General features: G+C 38.1%; 1 non-coding gene across 1 annotated transcript; it reads right to left on the bottom strand.

Moving 5' to 3' along the window:
- Positions 1–16,368: 16,368 nt before the first annotated feature.
- On the bottom strand, positions 16,369–16,441 carry TRNAA-CGC (transfer RNA alanine (anticodon CGC)). Its single transcript has one exon. It is a non-coding gene; the product is annotated as a tRNA-Ala (tRNA).
- Positions 16,442–17,299: the final 858 nt, after the last annotated feature.

Raw genomic sequence — 17,299 nt, 5'->3', positions numbered from 1 at the left:
TACTGACACCTCATAATCTCAGCATTAGGCTAGTGTAGTAAGATATCAATGCCAGAATCTTCTGAACACACAGCTCCATCAAAAAAGATGATTGCAAAAAGCAGAGGAGGAAGACACTGCTTTGAAATAGCAGGGTGTGACACTGGAATCCAGAGGGGTCCAGTCTCCAGCCTGTCTGCCTCCCTTCTCCCTCCTCTTCAGGACTCTGTCTCCTTTACCCTCTTCCTTGTTTCTCTAGCACCTCTTTCTCCTGCTCTCTTCTCCTAACCTGCCTCAAAAGCATGGAAATGTAGGTCACATACCCAAGTTTGCACAGGTACTAAACAGAAGAGCCAGAATTCAAACCTGGGCTGATTCCAAAGCCTCTGCCCTTTCCACAAAATGCAAGCCTATGTTGCAAACTTTGAAAAAGTTGTAGTGAAATATTATGCAGTCATTACAAATGACGATGTCTATCTCATATCAAAAATGGGAAAAGTCAGGGAATGCCTTGGTGGTCCAGTGATTAAGACTCTGTGATTCCAAAGCAGGGGGCGTGGGTTCGATCCCTGGTTGGGGCACTAAGATCCCACATGTGCTGGGTGCAGCCAAAAAAAAGTAAAAAGAACTGGGAAAAGTCAGATTACATAGCTATATATGTATATATGTGTATAATTTCATTTTTATAATTATAATGTCATATTTACGTTACAGGCATGGAAAAATCTGGGAAGGAAATACACCAAATATTTAACAGTGATTACCTCTGAGTAATTGAATTGTGAGTGATTTTTATTGTCTTTATTATACAATTCTATATATGCTAATTTTTTGCTGTAAACGTTTCTTAATTTATAATTTTGAAGAAAGATACTATATTCATTCATCCAACAAATTTTTATTGAGTACCTACTAGGTGCTATTTGAGGCACAGGGGCTACAGAATTGGCACATAAACAAACGATGGCACTGCCATCTTGAGACTCGACTTTTTACTTTATTTCTACTTGACTTGGGTGGGAGAAGAAAAAGCAAACAATAAATACATAAGATAAATATATAATATCCAGGTGTTAATAAATTCTTTGGAGATATTATAAAATCTGTGGATCATATTAGTTCAAGTATACAGATTCTTTTTGTAAAAGTACTCTAGACTGCCAAAATCCCAAAAAGTAATTCAAATTATATAACAATTATTTTTTCTATGTATCTTAGACACTAACTGAGGGTCTTGAAAGTAAAGATAAATAAAATAATTATTGGCCTGAAGGAAACAGCAGTCCAATTAATAGCAAATTGCTTTAGTGAGAAAACTGATAGTCTTCCATAAATATTATGGAGATGAATGATTACACCATCTTTGGCAAAAAGATGGATTCAGGGTATTCACAACAGTTTATTGCTGTTTTATCCCCCACTCAAAAGAGCTGAGTAGTGATACAGTCGACAAGACACGAAGATGACAAGCATGTGACAAAAACAATAGACTGTGTATGTGCCTCTTTATCGACTTTGTGTCTTAAATTTTTTATGACTCTAAAAGCATTTCTTTTATAATCATAGAGTAGCATTCTTTTAATGCTCAGAGTGGAAAATTTGGACATTAAAGAAACATTTCTAAAAGCAACAACAAAATTACCAATAATTTTACCATCCAGAGGCAATCACTATTAATACTTAACTTTTTTCTTCTAGATAAATGGACAGTACAAAAACTTTTGATTGAAAGATATGACTTGATTGTGTGAAGTGGAATATAGATACACAAGATGGTAATTTTATGGAAAGATATTTAACAGAGTTAAGTTGGATCCAGTATGTTAGGGTCACTTTTCATCAATCCATTTTGGCTTCAATAATCCTCAAGCTCAGCATTTTAATAGGAAAATTTTATTTCTAGTGATCTTCATTTTCCCTGTTTTCTAGTCTCTTAATTTATTTTTTTCTATCTGGTCCATAAGATGACATTCTTACATGGTTTAAAGCAAAAGTGAAATGTTAACCAGTTTCCAAAGCCATCTATCAAGAAGGTGACAACTGTAATGCTGATAGGTACAGAGTAGTGACATGGCTGACAAGATGTGAATGCCTATGGCACTGCACATAAAGATGACAAACAAGTGCCAAAGCAACAGACTATGTGCTGACCAGCACAGAAGGGCCCAGGCAGCCTCCAGCAACAAAGAAGACAGAAAAATCAAGATGAAATGTGTGTCAAAAGCACAGAAAAGAAATGGGCATCCAAAGATAGCAAGTGAGTGGGAAGCAGCCGCATAGCACAGGGAAATCAGCTCGGTGCTTTGTGACCACCTAGAGGGGTGGGATAGGGAGGGTGGGAGGGAGGGAGACACAAGAGGGAAGAGATATGGGGATATATGTATATGTATAACTGATTCACTTTGTTATAAAGCAGAAACTAACACACCACTGTAAAGCAGTTATACTCCAATAAAGATGTTTAAAAAAAAAAAAGATAGCGAGTAATGAACTGAGCACAGGAGGTTCTTCAAATTCTTCACCACAATATATAAAGAAAATGATGAGTTGGCTTGGGGATTTCTCCCTCTTCTCAGACCTCTGTTTATTCCTATTTCTCTTCCCAATGTTTCCATTGCCCCATATTTGCTCATTTTCCTCTTTGTGGTCTCTAGATGCTCCTTATCAAGATTCAAACAAGTCCACACACTCACCTCCCAAAGGTAAAGGCTCTGTTCAATATCCTATAATAACCTAAGTGGGAAAAGAATTTGAAAAAGAATAGATACATATATAAGTATAACTGAATCACTTTGCTGTACACCTGAAACTAACACAACACTGTTAATCAACTATCCTCTAATGTAAAATAAAATTTTTTTTAAATCAATGAGATACAAAGTTCAGTTTTAAAAAATGTTTTATTGTTGAAGTTAAAAAAAAAAAGCAGAGCAGAAGTGAATAAGATGAACAGTTCACGAGACATAGGGTGAAGAAGAAACACAACAAAGCTTGTGAAACACAACAAAGGGAAAAGGAACTGTAAGTTACACATGGCACCACCCCTCTTCCAAGACACATAAATTAGTGGTTTCTTGAGTCCAGTTTGGGAATACTTTCAATGGTCTTTGCAAAGCCTTGATCATCTATACCTCCTGGAATGACCCAACATACCACATGTTGTCTATCATGAACGCTTGCTTCCATTCCAAAAAAAAAGCTGTCTGTCAGATTATTATTTTCATAACAAGTACTGGATATAACAGAAGAGATTAATTATGGATGTTCTGCATTACGCTAACCACAGTAGATGAGAAATCAATTTTACTAGGGTCAGGGCTAGGTAAAAAGTTCTGTTGCAGTGGGGCTGTTGAAACTGAGGTGAGTTGTGTATTGCTGTTCACAACAATGAGTGATACAGGTACTAAAAGTGAATGGAAGTTCTTCATTAGTCTTGAGCAGAAATGGATGTGATCAAATGCTGGATTCGCTCCCTGATACTTAGGTCTCAGAGGTCTTTAGAGCTATTTAAAAGTCCCTCACTATTGAAATTTTTGAAAGAAAGCAATAACTTCATTATTGTAGGTCTAAAGCACTTAAACATTTCCCTCTTCTCCTCGTTGAAAGTATTATTTTTATAATGCAATTTTTAATAACTTGTGTTTTCCTGAAAACACTACAATTGAGTTGTAGTAGAAGAGACTATTGCTATATATTGATTAATAGTTTCAAAAAATTATAATTAAAAAAAATCTCTCCCCAGTTTACTAAAAGGATTTAATACATTTATCCAGTATTTTACAAGTTTCCAAGATAAAAGAAGGATTATTTTTAAAATACTACAAAAATGTGTACAGAATGAGGACATGGAGTAGACTGTGTACTAATGGAATTGATTAAAAAGGTAGAGAAAAGGGCGACTCTCCTTCCACCAAAAAGGTCTGTTTCAATGTATAATGTGTGTATACACATGCATGTGTGTGCCTGTGTGTGTGTCTGTATGCATGTGGTGATTCATTCCTCTTGCCTAAGCAGTCATTTTTGGGGGGGGTCCTTTTTAACATTCGAAATAATCTGTTTCATACTTACAATTACTCCTTGTCAGATTAATGTCCTTGTCAGATCCTTTTTTGTGACACTTAGTGCCAAGATGGTATAAAAGTGAAAGACACTCCATAGATAAAGGAGATTAAAAAGTTTACTCTCTTGGCCAGGACTGAACCTAAAATCAAACCTCTTAGGACTTCAAACTGATGTTACTGAATCTTACCAGATAGTAAACACCACAAATTTTAAATATTGTGTTTTGTCATGGAATTTGTTCATAGCATCATAATTATTTTATTCAAATAATGCCATAAGACTTTAATTTAATAAAATAATCCATCTGCCTTTTAAAATGTGTGATTTTAAAATAGATTTGCCAAATTATAATCACATGTATGTTATTTCTTTATGATGAGAGCACAAACTATTTTCTAGAGGAATTCATATCCAATATTCCAAGGGTGGGTGGATCAGTCAGAAAATATAATTCAAAGCCAGACTCTTGCTATAAGGCACGGACAAACTGAATTGCATGTGGCTGAATAGGATAACGGTAAGAGAAGGAAAACACACAAAGATAAAACAGTGAAGAGGTGAAATATTGCTTTTAATGGAGGCAAAGGTCCTTAAGAAAAGTAAAATTTTCATTGACAGGCTAGCTCTTGTGTGCTTTTGTAGCATGCTGTAAAAGAAGGTTAAAACTATCTATTGTTTCCATATCATGACAAAACGCTCATCTTTGCAATCCTACTGACACTGATCTCCACGGGCCTCTTATGCCACCAAAAGAAGAGTTCTCTGACGCCATTAGCACCTAATTGGCCCAGCAGCTAACCCAGAAGGGACCTTTCCCTCCATGGTCACCGACCCCTACAGCGATTTGTACCCACTGACACCCCAGTGGCTAATTCACCTTCTCGACCTGTCAGCTTCCACTCAGGTCACTTTAACTCTGCCTCCTTTGTGACACGGATCTGCTTTTAAAACGGTGATAATCTGGGAAGCATTCCTCTGGGGACTCAGTTGTGATTATATAATCTGTCACAGACCCAAAGGAGTTCTAAGTACAAGCGGACACTGAGATTTCACTAGGGACGAGGCACTGGAAGGCCTTGTGTCAGATACCTTACTTGCTTTGCCTTGGAAGCAATTCTGTATTTTTATTCATGTACAGAAGCATACAATAAGGGCAGCACTGTTATCAAAAGATGGGAGTGGGAGGGAGCTCTTAGCCATTAGCCAAACATAAATTTCCAAGTTACCCTCTGACCTAGGCACTGAAGTCAAAAGCACACACTTTGGAGTGAATGGTAATTGGAGCACTAAGTGATTTGAACAGTGATAATTGATGTGTCATTGCCCATATAAACAAAAGAGAATCCAGAAATAGGAAGAATCCTGCCCTAGTCCATACAAATTTCACATACATTATGCAACAAAGCTACAATTACCCATGGTACTGGAGCCCCCGGCACCTCAATTACATATGTTCCCTTCAACACAGCTTCAATTTCCACTCTAAGCTCACAGTTAACTTTCTCGCAATGTTTAAAATATAAATCCTATATGCCAGCAGATCTGTATATGTAATTAGGTATGGAAATAGTAATCTTGGCTTAACGCCAGTCACCATCTTCTACTGGCCTGAAACCAGTCATGCTGAAAACTGACTCTCCCCTTGTCTTACACAGGAACTACGGGCATAAAGTATATCCATCTACACTCACCTGCACATTCACTCATGGAGTGACACATCCCCCATGCAGGCATCAATCCAGATAGGGGCCAACAGAAGAGTGCCTCCCACTGCCAGGAAGTCATTATAGATAGATGCATGCACGCGTGGACACACACAGCCAGACACGGATACACACAGAGGTATCCACACATATGCAGCTACCGCATCTGTTTTCACTCAATAGGACAAGCAGAGCATCTCCCAAAATCTCTACCATGGGCCACTGCCCCCATGAAATATTCAAAACCAAAGAAGTATCCATAAACAAGATTCCCATGGGCAAACATACTAGGGAATACTGTGCAGTATCCGCCACCTCTCAGAGTTTGTCAATGAACATTAGCCAGCCTTTCATTAAAAGAGCATACTCCTTATCACTTGATAAGATTAGTATCACTCAATATTTCCCACATTTAATTGTTCTTTTCCTGTATATTCTTCTATTCCTGAAACACTCTTGCACAGGTGGCCATTGCTAACTCACAGGTTTTACAGCCATTACATATGGACTAGGATGAGTAAGTGGGGCAAAAGCAAAAGAAAAGAAAGGAATATATTCCTGGCTGTTGGTAGAATGTGAAGTATGGATGAAACACCTCAAGAAAACAAAAGAGCACTAAACAAAACAACACTCACCTGTTCAAAACCCATATTTACATCAAGCAAGTTTAAAAGCTATTTATTTTTAAAATCCAGTCCCTACAACTAGAAGCTCTGTGTCAACATGCAGTTTGTTTCTGAAAAGAGACTGTGACTTAAGATTTATTGCAAGGAATTTAAATTTTAGTTTACATGAACTCCAGTGACAGTAAAAAACACCATTAAGCGTCCAGAGCTATTTCTCTCTTCAAAACAGAAAAAAAGAAGGAAGGAAGAAAACTTGCAGTGAAAACTCTGAGGTAAGTAGGATTCCAATGATATGAAGTATACAATGTGTTTCTAGTTTCACAGGAAAGAATAAATAAATAAACTGGGTCTAAGAGTTTCCAACAAAGGAGGAATCACATCCCACTCACCCACGTGTCTGCCTCGTGTGTCTGCAGGAGTGGCTGAGGGACAAGCTTGATCACAGCCAGAAGTGGAACCAAGGTCATTCACAAACCTGGGCCACAGATACTCTGGCAGAGTCTAATAAGTGAGCAGTCGACAAATACAAAAGCCCGAAATGTCTCTTTTTGAAGTCAGAAATGAAAAAGGAGAGGACCAGGAATCTGAACAGTAAAGCGTTAGAAAGAAACGCACCAACTACCCAAAAGCTGCTGTTCTCATTAACCTATTTCAAGGAGGGCGTTATTTTTAAAGTGTTTAGCAACACATTCATTTTGATACATTTTAACAAAGGGTTCTACTTTTAATTTACAAAAGCCACAAATGGGGAAAAAATGGATAATTGGGAATTTGGATTAAAACACATTCCGTATCCATCAGACCACCTGGAGCACCAGAGGTCACCTATGGTCCCACAACCTCATCACAGATTCGATTCTTCTAAGTTAATTCAGCAAATGTGCACATACGCAGAAATGAAATACATCACAAGAAAAAAGGCTGACCATGGTAGCCATTGAGGCATTTCTCCATTTTCTGTGGACAAGATCTTGATCATAATCCCTTTGCACAGACCACTGAGCCATGGGCTGTCCACCAAGAACACGCTGAATGATGAGGTCAGGTTATTCTACACAGTCATGCCTCATGTCTCCACCATAATGCTGAACCTTTAAGGCAACACAATCTATGGCCTTTTCCCTAGGCTATGAGCTAATGCCTCTACAAAAGGAGCATAATGCCTGGCCATCCCAGTATCTCACTTTCCCTTTCGGTTTTAATCAGGACTGCATATGTACGTAATTATAGAGGCATCAGTAGACTTTTAACACTGTGGCAGAGAGCAAGTCCATATAATTTGCTGTCCAAACTGAGATACTTTTGAGAGTGAAAAAGGAACCAATAAGATTCTAGGGCAATGGGTATAAACTAGGCTTGTCTTGGGCTAATGGAAACATATGCCTTATGGAGCGGGGACTGGATTCTAGATTCTAATCTAGCCTGGTACTTACAAACGATGCATATGGAATTTCAGCTCAAAGGTGCTAGTTAAAACTTCTGCTGTGGGTAGTTTTGGCGTTCTCTTCACTGTTTCTAGGTTCTTTACCCATTCCTGTCCCATTGCTTATGATCTTACATTTAGAATCTATATTTCATCCAAGTTGAATCTTCCAATATTTTACTGAGTTTTAGTTACACTATCTACATAGTAAGTTCAAAGTTCAAAAGGAGCCTGATAAAACATGTAACAAATATGTTTTTTCAAAAGCTATTATAAGGTCAAATAGCAGCTCATTTTTTTCTCTGCTCAGGCTTTTTAAAACAGGGAAGCTACACTGTCCTCTTTGTAGATGTATTCTGATTTCTATTCTAAAAATAAAAAAATGATAGGCATCATGCTGAAAACACGTAAATGAAAGAAAAAGTCAGGAGACTTACACCAAAGAAACAAAACCCAACGTTATGAACATGACAGGCTCTGTGTGAACCCCAGCAGTGTTGGCAATAAACCCAAGAGGCACTCTGAATAAGCATGAACAAAATTAAGCCTTGTGAGTTAACGGTTTTATTTGTTGGCTCTTGCTTAGGGTTCAGGTACTTTGAGTTCAAGGCCATGGACTTCAGATAATTTATTTTGAAAGTTCAGTCCTAAATATGTGACAATTGCCTGCATTGTGTGATTTGACATGTTCCAAAATTGTTCGCTGCCGAAGAATACATCCCACTAGTCTGTCATGGAACCTCGCAACCCCTGGTGCTTTGTGGCCTGCCATCTTCTATGACAGTGGTTATTACGTGTCTGGGTCACAGATCTCTTCTGAGAATCTGACAAAAGCAATGGACCTCTCCTCCTTACTCCTACCACCAAACACAATGCATAGGCCACATGCGCTAAGTATCAGGAGGAATTTCAGGAGTTTCAGGGGCTCTGCGCACCCCTCACCATACCCAGCTACAGGCAGATTAAGACTTTTGCTCCTTTAGGACTTCAAAAGAAATGTATTTGTAAAATGTGCTAGGGATTTTGCCAACTTGAGGGCAATATGTTCACGGGTTAATTCTTTCATATAGTTAGGTAATATTTGTTAAACTATTATAGTATATTTTTATCTGATAATAGCATCTTCAAAACTTAAGACACTGAAAATGTAAAAGGCAATAAAACTAAGAAAGTCTATATTTGTAGATAAATGAAATTACACTTTTCTTCATTCAATCCATAATTATTAAGCGTCAGCTATGTTTCAGAGATTATGCTCTGCCCTGGGAATAAAATGAAGAATAAGTTAACATATCACCTAACACTTACAATAAAATGGCAAAGGCTTTGGGGAAGAGAACTGATAAAAAATAAATAAATAAACATTTATCAAGAGCTTGCTATATGCCAGGCTATGTGGTCCATCTTTCTTTACAGCCAAATGCAGTATTTTTATTTAAAAATTATTTACAATGTTTTATAATGAAAACACTCTAACACAGAAAACCAAGGTCACTTTGCACTATCTAGATCTGTTTTTTTTACAAGTTAACTCTAGAAGGCAAGTAGAGGGTGAATAGACAAGAGAGACTTGAGGGAAAGAGGGTACTAGTTATAGGCTTGTCTGAGTTCTTGAAGGCTTGAACTAACTCAATCTTGATAAGGTTGGACAGGAAGTATATTTGAGAGATAGGATTTAGTGACTAATTAGTCCAAAGAGGTTAGAGGTAACTAAAAATTGGGACTGACACCTAGGTTTCTGATGTGAGTGGCATGGAGAATGAAGGCATCTGAGAACGGAAATGAAAAAGAAGCATCTAGGGCTTCCCTGGTGGCGCAGTGGTTGGGAGTCCGCCTGCCGATGCAGGGGACACGGGTTCATGCCCCGGTCTGGGAAGATCCCACATGCCACGGAGCGGCTGGGCCCGTGAACCATGGCCGCTGAGCCTGTGCGTCCGGAGCCTGTGCTCCGCAACGGGAGAGGCCACAACAGTGAGAGGCCCGCGTACCGAAAAAAAAAAAAAAAAAAAAAGAAGCATCTAGATGGGAATTTTTACAGTCAAACCTAGTAATTAGGGGTAACGGGAGGTAACACACAGTAAAGCTTCAAGAAATGTTTCTGTTAATCTTCCTGGTAAAAAAAAAAATGCATCAATCTGCATGACCTCAGGTCTTAGATTCACTGAACTCTAGAGAAAACAATATTTCTACTGGAGCCAAGTATCTTTAGGCTTTTGTGAAGTTTTGTTTTATGTGTGAATGTGTGTACAAATGTGTGCTGTTTATGAAGAATGGTTATCTCGTGAGTTTGCTCATCAAATTTAAAAATATATACAAAACCTCTCTTTTTTTCCATTTGGACACGTAGAATCTTAGGACCATGAAGCATCACTACTTCCTCCCTTGCATGCCAGACTATCCACATTATCCATTCAAGAGGCAAGACTGCCAGGCAATAAACCCTGTGTGGGAGCAGGTCATATACACCATAACAGCTCAATGACACCCTCTAGTGGGGACTCTCCATGCTACAATTTTGAGGAGAGGGAAAAAAGCTATGTCCTAGTTTCTGCTTCATCTTCTATTTTAATGTATGGCATTTTGAAAATTTGCACGTTTTGTAAGAAAAGAAGTTCTTTAATGGTGAATATGTTCTTATGGAATATTGAATTTAAAAAGCAGAAATATCATGTCTAAGATGGACTTAGAATCATATAAAATATATAAAAAAGCAAACTGACTTCAGAATGGCAAAAGGAACCTCTTACTCAGCTGTAATGACCCACTAAGATCCCCCAGAAGATGGTTTTGTCAATTCAGCCTGACTGCAATGACCAGAAACATCCTTCCTGCAGAGACATATTCAAAGCAAAAGTAAGGAAAAGTCTATTATAAGCACAACAAAACCAAAAAGAGGCTATGTGAGAAAAAGAAAGAAGAGAAAAAAGGAAGGTATTTTTGTATGTCAATACATCTTTGCTGGGGCAAAAATCTCAGGTGAGCTTTCTTCGGTTAGGAAATAAGAGAATATACAGACAAGCTGAGGACAGAAAAGGGTCTGTAAATCATTCTATCTTGAGTAGAGGGTTAAAAGGGCATTTGTGAACATGAGCCTACACTATTTAGGGCATGATGGATAATAAGTGCATTTTGCCATTATGCCACCATTGTGGGTGTCAATTGGTCAAGACCCAGTACTCAATTCTCTGCAGTTGGGTCCACTGCAAATGTCAATACTGAGGCTTAGTAAAATGCCTGAAGCCTTGCAAACTGCCCTGCCAGGAGTGGAATTCCCTGAGGTTCGCTGTGGAGGATCCCACAGGACCAGCTGCACACAAATCTCAGCCGCAGGTGACGCATTTTCAGCAACCCCTTCATGAGTAAAAACTGAAAAATGATATCGGAACCCACTGCATGTTATTCATTTTATGTCTGCTGATTATTTCTACTTCACCTTAGTTAGTGCAGGTGAAGGCACTCAAAATAAGATCCTTTTGTAAAATGCTCAAGTTCATATAAATGTTTCAATTACATAGACCTGATCTGATCCTTCAGATCAAGCCTCTGGTCCCCAGGTAAGAAATCATTTCTGCATCTCTTTCACTGAGCCTTCTTTCAGCCAGGATGTTTCATAAGCATTCTATATTCTAGATTAGTAGACAGAAGGTCATCTCAATGCAGTTTAGCATAAAAGAGGCAACTGGTGACTACGTGAGTCAGAAGATTTGGATTACAAATTTGGACGCTGACCCTGCAAATAACAAGCTTTGCAGCCACAGCTGAGTCATTAAACATCCCTGATGCTGTTTCCTTGACTGAAAAAACAGGGGAAATTGTCCATGATATTTGTATATCATGGGGTTTACTGAAGGATTAACAAGACCACATACGCAAAAGCACAAAGTGTACAGTACCCAATTAGTTTTTGGTTTTCTAAATCATTTTTATGACTTTATCCTTTATAATAGTTATAGTTATCTTGAGTTTTACTTTTAGTCGTTTTTTTATTTAACAAACAGATGTTAAAGTGAAGGATGTTTTTCCCAGTTATAAATGACAAAATATAAGCGAGGTTGGTCAAGTGCAGGGACTCAAACTTTTCAAACTGAGTGCCTCCTTGCTGGCGTGTGCCCACCATCCTTTTGCCCAACACATTCCTCTTTTTTCAGAGATAGGATCACACATTGATTCCTAACAGTAGCACATCTGCTACATCTTATTGTGTAGATGTTATTTGATGCCTAAGAATTCATATAAATGGTTTGAATCCTTTTATCTTGAACCAGGAAGTCTTCCTTTGCCATTCCTAAATAAAAACGTAACACACAGCATGGTGAAAACAGTTAATAATACTGTATTGTATATTTGAAAACTGCTGAGAGTCTTATAAGTCTTCCTCCCAAAAAGCACTGTAGCTATATTAAAAATAAAATGTAGTCCAGATGCACTCAGAACTATGAAGTTAGAAATGCCTTTATACTAGGAAATGTCCTGCCTTCAATAAAAATTTTTTAAGGAATATATGTATACTTCTTGGCTGTTCCCTATTAGGAGTTTATTGATATCATTACAGAAAAAGTGTAAAACTGGAAAAAGAAAATACCCGTTAGAGGAGAAAAATGCACTTTGTTGTTGATTTTTTGTATCTGTTTCCAAGGGCTTCTGGAACAAAGTACCACAAACTGGGTGGCATAAAACAACAGAAATTTATTCTTTTATAGTGCTGAGGCTGGAATTCCAAAATCAAGGTGTCAGCAATGTTGATTTCTGCTGGAGGCTCTAAGGGAGAATCTGTTCCATATTTCTCTCCTAGACTGTGGTTGTTGCTGGCAATCCTTGGTGTCCCTTACCTTACAGACACATCACTCTAATCTCTGCCTCTGTCTTCACATGGCACTCTCCCCTATGTGTCTTTCTGTGTCTGTGTCCAAATTTTCTTTTCTTTATAAACACATAGTCACCGTGTTAAGCTCCACTGTAATCCAGTATGACCTCATCTTAATTTGATTTCATGCGCAATAACCCTATTTCCAAATAAAGTCACATTCAAAGGTTAGGATCTGAACATAGATTTTAGGATGATCCAATCCAGCCCACAACAAATGTCTGACTCAAATACACTAAACAGATCCAAATTTAAGCTTTTTCATAATTCTTTTCAGAAAATAATTTTCCATAAATTTTTCAGAAGCTAACAGTAAACAGAAACAGCAAGCACATTTAAAAAGGAAAATCTCTTTTTTAAAAAAGCATCGTAACTTGAGCTAACTGCTTTAGAATAATGTTTAGTATATCTAGCAATAGTTATATCTAATAAAAGTGTCAATAACACTTTATGGGAACATAAGGAAGAATGGGAAACTTTCATTCCCTTAAAATGTTGACTTTAGATGCAAAGGTTTTACATTGTAACTCCTGTTTTTGAGTCACAATTTTCTACATCAGAGACAGAATTTAAAAATTTAAATTATAGTTACACAATTATACACTTCTAATTTGAGGCATTTGTTTCCATTTCTTCTTCAGCAAAACTCTTTATGAGCTATAGTAAGTAACAAGATTGATGAATTTTATATTCTACCTTTTTTCATTTTCCCTGGGGCAGCTAGCTAAGAAGCAGCTTGTAGGATGTCAAAAATTTGAGAAACTCAACATCTAGATAATCAAGTGTAGAAAAATCCAAGCAAAACTGAGTAATGGGTAAAAGGTGGGCATCCACTCAGAGAGCTGAGTGCAAATCTCCGCTCATCCTTTCATTAACCACATAACCCCAGGCAAATTACTCAATCCATTTTAATGCCTACATCATGGTACTCTTGTGGAGAGATTAAAAAGCAGTCAAATACAAAGCAGTGGACACAAGTTAGGTGCCTAGCTGGTAATTTTACTGATTTTCAAGTGTTAATTATTTTACGCCTGTTTGTACTTGCCTCAGTTAATGAGAATCTTAGTGTCTATGAGTGCAGGCCTTAAAAAAATATTGCCTACAAAGCAAAAGAATACACAATGCAATTTTCCTTCCAAAAAGCACATTCTTTTACCTAATCAGCATGGTTTAAGAAATGGATTTTATTGCAAAAAAGATAGAAGTATTATATTAACTTTGTGCAAAAATGGGGAGCAAAGTGATAATACATGGCATAGCCAGGATAGTGAGAATCACAGATCAATCCATGAACTCCAAATAGCAAAATGAACAAAACTTTCATAAAAGAAAGTGCTGACAAACAGATAGAACTCTCTGATTGGACCTTCCTTGCTTGCGTGAGAACCAAGATGTGTCGATGCTTCAGCTATGTTCTCATTACTCCAGCTTTCCTTCCTTCAAACTTCCTTCCAGAAAATAATCCCAGGGAACTCAACGCAGCTGACTCTGCCTCCCTCAACTACCATTTTGATCTCATCACGGCAACAATCTCTTATCAAATTACAAGTAATGCTCACAGAATTTTATTCCACCAACCAAACTGCCCCAATTCATACCCGACTCAGGATCTAGCCTAAGTATTCACTCTTCTTAAAAGTCTTACATTTTTCATCTCTGGGATATTTTACATGCCATGCTCAGTAACTCTCAGCATAGTTTAGGAAATGGATTTTATTATGAAAAGGAAAGGATATTAGTAACACTGTGCAAAACTAGAGGGCCAGAGTGATAATACATAGCCACAAGCAGAAGAGTAAACTACGCCCCCCCCGCAAAAAAACAACCCAGACACTCACATCTCTCCTTCCTTGCAATCTCTCCTTACAAATCCCTTCCACAGAGGTTTTCTAGACACTCTCCTGCTGGCTTCATTCCCAGACATGCCCTCACCTCTACAATAGCCTCTCAAATCCCTGTAATACTTAGCACTCACTCCACCTACACCTGTGGTTGGTGGAGTGTGTGTTTGTGTGCATCCACCTCTTGCAAACGCTTTTCTGCACTATCACTTCTGTACTATTTTTATGGACTTTTCTGTACCGTCTCCCATTAAAGAATATATATATATATATATAAAACATTTACTTCTTGTCATTTTCCTAATACATAATAATTACAGATTCCTAGAGAACCTGTGGATCAAGAACGCACCTCTTCTACTGGTTGTCAATGTGCCCAGATAAATGTTAAATACCTTCCTTAAAAGAAGTTTATCATCTAATGTGGTCAAATGAATTTTAAATAGGTAGTTGTCAACAAAGTCACTGTATTTCAGTCATAAGTACAATGTTTCCTTGATTTGAAATAAATCTCTAGAAAGTAACGTCTCTAAGTGACAGAACAAAGGAACGTGATATTTCACCGATTTGTAGTTTTAAAAGCTGTGCACCATCCTTCTTTTTGAATTGCCACCCCGTCATGTTTGAGAAGCGCTGGCTGTTCTGTGCTTAGCTCCATTCATTACCCTGACATCCTTTGGTTCTGGGCCCGCTCCCCAGCCACCATCCTTCCTTGTTGCCGAGGTCCTGCCAGTGCAGCTCATTCAGTAGCCATCATCACAGTGAACTATATCCCAGCAGCTCCAGATGGAAGATGGAGGTAAACAGCTCCCCTAAGAGTGCTCTCCGATGCAGTGCCATCAATCAACCCACAGCTGGGGCCAAACCACTCAGTAACTGAGCCAGCAACTTTCTGCCAAAAGCGTAGCACATTTCTTAGTGCCCAGCTTCCTTCAAGAGGGAGATGTCACAACTACGTGTTTTAGCATTCAAGAAGTCCTTAATACCTAATATTTATGCCTCACTTTCTGTAACTGTGACCAGTAATATTCTTCATCTAGGTTTAACTTTTTTCATTATTATTTCATTATTTCAACAGATACCTAAATTGGTAGCTGTATCCACTTTATTTCCCTCTGGAAAGGCAAAGTCTCTTGTTTGCTTGTTTCTTTAAAAAATCATAATACAAAAAAATCAAATAATAGGTTATTTTACAATGTTAGTTGGTACATTAAATAATTTTTATGGATCATGCCCAGTTAAAGACAGTGGTAACATCTGCTGACTGGTGACATGCAGCAATGGAAACTGGTTTATTTTTTTCTGCAAGTAGCAGATGGGGGGTGGTCCTTCTTTAAGCCAAGATCAAAATTGAGAGTTAACAGTTGGAACTCTGCAACACAAGAGCCTCTGCACCCACACAATGCAGGATAAACATCCTTATGATGACCGCCAGGGATGCTGTCCTCTCCACCGTAATGGTGAGCAGGAGGGTGCTGCAGTGAGACACCACCATGGACAATTTGAGTGAAAAGTAACTATGAGAGAAATAATAAACTGTATTTATAAGCATATATTCCATTATAAAAATGTTAAACAAGTTATGGCACTGGCATCACTTAGCAACATATTTAGGTTAACTGGTAAATGTAATTTCCTTGGAATAAATAATGTTATTTGCATCACTTTTTTTTTTAGGAAGAGGTCCAGGAGTGCTCTGGAGGGACTTACAGGTACTAGAGCTCTACAGCAACATGCTCCCCTGTGACCTCTCCTTTTCTTTTTTAATATTTATTTATTTATTTATTGGCTGTGCAGGGTCTTAGTTGAAGCACGTGGGATTTTTTAGTTGTGGCATGCAGAATCTTTAGTTGCAGCATGTGGGATCTAGTTCCCTGACCAGGGATCGAACCCGGGCCTCTTGCATTGCGAGCACAGAGTCTTAGCCACTGGACCACCAGGGAAGTTCCTGCATCACACATTTTTAAGAAGGATATCCTCCACCACCCCCGCCAAATTGTACATAGGTTCCCTATTCTCTGCAACTATCTTCTCCAAGATGTTGGGGATCTCCCATGTCTGTCTCCTAATCTGCAGATAGTTGGAGAATTCTCAAGAGCTGCAAATCATCCTTTGCTGGTTCAACAAACTGATTTCCTTTTCTTCAATTAGTTAAGAAAAACCAGTCCACCTACAGACAACAAATACCTATTTTTGCAAACATTTTCCAATGTCTGTACACATACACTCACACTCCCGCTTCCACCTAATTTCTACTTCAAAAGTGCAAGGAAGTTCTAGGGAAATTTGACACAGATAGAATGATAAAGTCATTAATTCCATATGGTTACATGTGTGCCCTAATGCACATGACAAATTCCAGGTAGGAGTAACATCATCTAAATCAGGGAACTGGCATTGAGTTGAGTGATAAGAAAAACAATGGAATCAGCTTCTGGTAACTTGGGAATTGCCCATGTCAGCATCTTCACTCTACAGGTGAGGAAACTGATACCTGGAGACATGAAATCACTTGCCTCATGAATTCACAATGAACAGGCCCAAGAGTTTAGATGGTTTAAGTCTGCCATAGTAAAGTGCTGAAAGGAGAAGATTATGAAAATCACTTAGGAAATCATTCTGTCAAGACAGTACAAAGTAACAGTAATTTATTCCTTCTACAAGTATCTATTCAGCAACTAATATATTCAAGTAATTATGTGACTTATGAAAACATGATTGAATCCCCTGCACCAAAGGAAAGATAAGATAAGCTCAGAAGGGACTTCCCTGGTGATCCAGTGGCTAAGACTCCGCACTTA

This window comes from Mesoplodon densirostris, chromosome 12, assembly GCF_025265405.1.
Source record: "Mesoplodon densirostris isolate mMesDen1 chromosome 12, mMesDen1 primary haplotype, whole genome shotgun sequence".
Classification (NCBI taxonomy): Eukaryota; Metazoa; Chordata; class Mammalia; order Artiodactyla; family Ziphiidae; genus Mesoplodon; species Mesoplodon densirostris.
This window is presented reverse-complemented; position numbering and strand designations above follow the sequence as displayed.